Below are 6,279 nucleotides of genomic sequence, written 5' to 3'. Positions count from 1 at the left end.
TTGCTTAAGCTTGTATTTTCCGTGGTTATACAGTAAAATCCCATTTTTATAAGCATCGTTTAGCTCACAGCATAATGAGGAACCATTCAGCCATCCAAAAAAGCCAGTCAGGCTTCCTTCCAGTTTGAGACAGGATGCTGGAGGAGAGGGTCAGCCGGGAGAGGGAGGCACTGTCTCCATCCTGCACAGAAAGGTCGGGGGTGGGGGGAGTTGCTACAACACGGGTGAACTTTGAGAACCTTAGGCCGAGTGAAATAAGCCAGTTGCACAAGGACAAATACTGTGTGATTTTACTTACAAGAGGTACTTAGAGTAGTTAAGATCACGGAGACAGAAAATGAAATGGTGGTTGCCAGGGGCTGGGGGGCACGGGCAGCTAGTGTTTAAGGAGACCAGAGTTTTGGTTTTGGGAGATGGAAGGAGGCCTGGAGATGGGTAGGGGTGATGGCGGTACAAGCCTGGGAATGCACTCATCACCGCTGACCTGTACCTTTAAAGATGGTTAAGATGTTAAACCTCGTGCCATGTGTATGTTACCACAGTTTGAAAACAAGACGGGGATTCAGTAGAGCCAGACTGCATTTGACTGAGGGGTAGGGAAAGTGCCTCTGGACCCTGCGTCTCTAGCTCATCAGCAGCCTCGGAGGAATCTAATGCTTTCGTCTTCTTCCCAGGGCTGATGCCGCCACTGTAAGTTCTCATGCAGCAGGAGCATTCATTCAAGGTTCTGGCATAAAATCGAGGGCAAGCCTCACCACGACAGGAAGCGGGGGTTGGTTAGATCGCTCAGTGTCTTTGCCGGGGCATGAGCTGCTGCTCGTCCCGCGGTGGTATCAGTTATGTTTTGTTTATTCACTTGTTCCTTCTGTCCTTCGTCATTCGGCAAGCTTTTCCTGGGGACAGTTTCAGGGCCAGCACTGCGCTGGGGAAATGCTTTGGTCCTGGGCCATAAGTACATATAGACATACACTCACCCCATTAAAGGCGTAACTTCACAGAACCCTGTAAGCGTTCTGACTTTGAGCTTTTAATCTGGTCATGGAGGATAAATAGGAATTTACTAGATGAGGCTGAAGAGCAAAGAGTGTGTGCCCACATACGTCCCTGGGAGGAGAGCTGCAGGGAGAGCCACTCCATCTGTACCCGGCCCCCGCTCCCGGGGTCCCGGGTGCCACCCCACACGAGGTGCCCCGGTGGAGAGAGCTCGCAGAAATATTCCAGGTACACTGAGCCGGGGGGTGAGGGGGGGGCATGCTTCGAGTTAGTAACACATGTTTAGCATAAAACCTTACTAATTCACTGCTAACAATGACTCAGTTCAGCTATTTGGAGCCAGAAAAGCCCCAGGCGAGCTCTCCGTTGGAACTGGCATCTGCTCAAGTGGAAGAATTGCTTCTTTGAAAAAAGAAAACACACGTGAAGGACGGGAGGCAGACCTGTACTCCCCGACGCCTCCGTCAGGCTGCAAGTCCCCAGGAAGGGCGGGAGCCTTGGGATTGCCCCGGCGGATAAAATCTTGTCCACTGTGGATCTGGCTATGCCAAAGTAGAGCGATTTAGCCACTGCACAGACAAAATAGGAAACACACATTTTCTGTAGCAGCAGGCAACAGTGTTTTTGTTGGTTTTTGTCAAACAAACCTTAAACCCTTCGCCTTTTGACAACGTACGGAACAGAAACATTTATATTCTGTGTGAACCTCACTTTCCCAATACACGGAGGCCAGCTCCAGAAGTCCAAAAACCCAGATCAACTTTTGGCAGAAATCTCGGTCCAGAGCAGGAAGGTTGTAAGAGTTTATATTCTTCTATCTAGACCAAAGGCTCTTGTGGGGTGGCTGTTGATTTGTCTGGCTCAAAGAGCAGAGCCTCTGATACAATATAAAATAGGTAATATAATAAAAATACTTCATAAATCAGAAACTCTGTCGGACTGGGCCTATGCTCTGTCAACTCTGAAATAAACATGCAGGAACCTTCTCTGACTTCATTTCCTCTTGGTTTCTTCATCCGTGTGCTGCCCGAGTGAGTCTGTCCTCCGTTTGTTTTCGTTAATTCCCCTGGTCCATCCCACACCAGGTTAGTCCCGCTGCAATTCCGAATGAACCTTGCCTTGGCCCGCAACGTGGCATGGAGGGCTGTGTTTTTCTTCCGTCTCCTGGTGGAGTGGAGGGGACAGGGCTGAACAGCAGCCTGCACAACTGGCTGATCAAGCACTTATCAATCATCCTGACACAGAAAGGTCTGGCTCTCACAATGGCGTTTTACTTAATGAATCTGGTGAACTTTTCCTTTGGAAAAGGGTGTAGCCAATACCAGGCAGTTATCTGTGAATAAGGGATACCTAGCATGTCAAGACTTCAGGGTCACCAACTTGCCGTTTGGCATGGGCACGATGAGACCCAGGAAGGAAAGCAATTCGCTCAGAGTCAGTGAGTTGGAAGAGCGATGGCATCTGGACTCCCTCATTGGAAAGACAACCTTGAGAACAGCTACTTGTAGAAGTCCCTTCTTTACAATGCAGGCTTTGCTTGCTCATGGCCCTCTGCTCCCCAGCACAGCACAGTGATGCCTTTGTTTCATAGTCCTCCTGGTCAGAACTTCTCTTTACATTGATTTCAAATCTGCCCCAGTCTTTGGCTGCCAATCACTGGTTCTAGTTCTGGTGCCCGAATTGAAATAGAATGAGTACATTCTTTTTTTCCATGTGATGTTTCTTCAAGAATCCCCAGGCTTCTAGAATATTCTCCCAAGTTTTTACTTTTCCAGATTAACCACATTTCTTTGGTCTCAAAATTTCCAGACACTTCTATCTTTTCTTCTTCTGATGTGTTTGAAGTCGCCAGTCATTAGTCGTAAAACATTGTGTCCGGAATGGGTCACAGTGGTCATGGTGAGCTGACCAGTATTGCTAAAGATATCCTGGACCATCTGACTCATCGAACTGGTGCATTCTTGGGTCCCCCTTTGTTTGTTGGTCCCCCATTACTTGTATTTACTTATTCAACTATCTATTTCTTGACATCCTCAGTCCTAAAAGGATTTAAGGTGACAGCTAAAAATATAATATGGCCATATCTAAAAATATTAGTTAAGAAACTAGCAAAGGGGTAGCATGAATAAGGAAAATAGAGAGACCCAAAAGTTATATTGGCAGGTAAAATGCATTCCAGGAGATCCTGTAACCCAGCCAGAGATAGGCCACATATTTGGCTCTAAGTTTCCTAGCAACAAGTGGAACGATGGTAACATAATCATTTATGTGTCAGAGTGCATATAAAGGAAACTCAAGTCGGTGACTTGGGACAATCATAGCTATTCCTGGTGCTGAGGCTTAAGAGAAATATTTCTCATTGACCCTGTTAGAGGTGACTGTATGATATAACCCTTAACAACATTCCTCGAGCAAACACAGAACATTTCCTGAGGCTCTGGTTGCTTACATGCCCCTGAACTGCTGCTGATCTTATGACAGATCCCAACATAATGCATCTGATGCCGTTGATTTTCTAAGCCATGTTTTTATCCCTGATACATTTATTTTATTTTTATTTTTTTTTTTTATTTTTTTTTTAATTTTTTTTAAAAATTTTTTTTTTCAACATTTTTTATTTATTTTTGGGACAGAGAGAGACAGAGCATGAACGGGGGAGGGGCAGAGAGAGAGGGAGACACAGAATCGGAAACAGGCTCCAGGCTCCGAGCCATCAGCCCAGAGCCTGACGCGGGGCTCGAACTCACGGACCGTGAGATCGTGACCTGGCTGAAGTCGGACGCTTAACCGACTGCGCCACCCAGGCGCCCCCTTGATACATTTATTTTAATGTGTGGTTTGGGGACTTCTTACTTAAAAAGGAAGATGGTGAAACGTAGGAGCATCCGTGTCACTCAATGCCTCTTGATTTTCAAGGTTCTATGATTTTCAACCTTTTTGTTACTGGATCACATCCTTGTAATATTCTCCCGAGATCCTGTTGCTTTTATATATTATTATTATTATTTTTATTATTATTTTAAATGAAATCTGTTGTGAGGTTAGGGACACTGCAGGAACCTTTCTGTTCTGATATTTTAGCTCAGGAAAGGTCTAGCTGGAAGCCTGGGGTTATGCTGGACCTCTATCCCTCCTCCAAGTATAGAATAACTTCAACTCTCCCAAAGCCCTGGATTCCAGATGTCTCCATCCAGCTGCAAGGAGGGGGCAAGAAAGGGAATGTTTTGGTGCCTCAGCCTGATAGGCTCTGATGTTAAGGGAGAGAGAACAGTCCCTTCTTCTGGTCAGCAGTGATTCTGATATTCTTCTGATCAGCAATGAGACTGGAGTAGCTTTGCCTCTATGGTCTCATCAAATGCTACTCAAATGTGTATCACGGTGAGCTCCGTCTTTCTAGCAGCTCATTCTTAGATTTTAGCCTCCAGTCAATGGAATTGACAGCCTTCCATGACCTCCTTCCCTCCCCAACTTCCTCCAGCAGAACTCCATGCCTAGCAGTCACCATCGACATCCAATCCGTCGACACTCCTGGGCACTGCTTGTGACAAGCCTCTGCAGAGCAGGAGTTTGGGAATGCTTCTCTTTGTCATCCCAGCACCTGATTGCTTTGCTTTGTTTGCTTTGAATTTCCTCCATTTCTCCTCGCATCTGCATGGGTCAGATGAAACACTGCCTTCCTTCCTAATGTTAATATCATGCACACAAGGAAGCATTTGTGTCCTCTCAGGCAAACTGCCACAGTTGATTTCATCAATTCTGACTCTAACTACCAATGTATCTCTAGAACTTTTGCTGTCTCTATAGTTGTCTGAATGCTTAAAAAATTGCTAATTTAGTGTCAGTCGGTAAATTCATACAAAGAGGGTACAGTTCCAGAACTATGCCAGGGAAAGAGAGAGAGAGAGAGAGAGAGAGAGAGATTTAAAGATAGAGACAGAGAAAGATACTGAGAAAGAGAGAGAGAAGACTTTATTTCTGGGGTTTTGCCCCAATGTAGTAAAGAAGTTAACATAAAGCATTAACATAAAGTTAACATAACATTCGAGTCCAGGACTTGGGGCATGCCCCTCCAAACAAATTCTCCAGTTTTCTAATAAAAATGGCCAAGACTTTAAATTCCACTTTGTAGATAAAGACACATAGGGACACACTATTCAGGCAATTTTCCCAGCTCAGGGTGAGGGAAACAAAAATTCCAGTAGTATCTGGGTCTGGTCTGGTAAGTGGAATCTGGTTCAATTTCCACTCTCGAACGGGGTCATTACAACTCCCAACTTGCAACAATAAACAGGGATAGTTTCTATTCTCTTTTCATTTCGTGATGACTCAAACCAAGAGTAAGAGGAGAGGAGAAAGGGTTTATGTGCTCTGGTGGAACCAGCTGGAGATTTTGCCCTCTGTGTGGGAGAAGCCCACTTGGGATGAGTCCCCAGGCCCAGAACGACCGTATGCCTGGTGGCTTCTCAGATCTGCTTTTCCTCCTTGGAGAATGCTGCGCCTTGGCCCCGAACAAGAACACAAATGCTATCAGAAAGTTTGGGGGTATCATCCACCTAAAATGCTATGCGCGTACTAAATACACAAACGCTAGTATTTCTGGAGTTGTAAACACATCACACATGTAGTGTCCCGCTCAATTGTCACACAGCTGTATAATGTCAGGATTATTAGTAACAGTAGCATCACCCCCACTTTCCAGATGACGAAACTGAGGTTTGAAGAGCGTAAGGAGCATTTGCAACAAGGGCCTTGAACCAGGTACCTGAGACCCTCATGGCATCACTTGCTTATAGACTGACCTTTGACTGCTAGTCTCCTCACTCCAGGACCAGCCCGGACCACCTGACACCAAATGTGGCCCATCTCATTCCTCCTTCTTGGCGTACCTTTTTCCTCCATTGTGGGTGCAGTTGGAAACACCGAGGCTCCCAGAAGTAGCCGTTGCAGCTTCAGAGAATGAGGTCTGTGACTCCTGGTAGCTGTCCACCTGGACGAAGGGCGAAGAGAAAGAAATTTTAAGAAGATGACACATTCTTTGTTATTGTTGGCACTCACGGTGCTGAACACATTTCAGCTGAGCAAGCACGAGTGACTGGATTCTAAGAGCTCCACAGACTTCATCTCACACTGTGTGGAATTGTTAAGGGTTATTGAGTGTTCTCTTCATGGCCCCTTAAGTTCTCTGAAATAAATCTCTGTCCTTGGCAAACACACTGAGGGCTTTTCAGTCTCCATGCCCCATTGAAATGTCAAAGTATGACAGGAAGGCATGGCTTCTCCTTGTTT

This window comes from Panthera uncia, chromosome D2 (genome assembly GCF_023721935.1).
Source record: "Panthera uncia isolate 11264 chromosome D2, Puncia_PCG_1.0, whole genome shotgun sequence".
Lineage (NCBI taxonomy): Eukaryota > Metazoa > Chordata > Mammalia > Carnivora > Felidae > Panthera > Panthera uncia.
The sequence above is the reverse complement of the archived record's forward strand: the minus strand, read 5'-3'. Positions refer to the sequence as shown.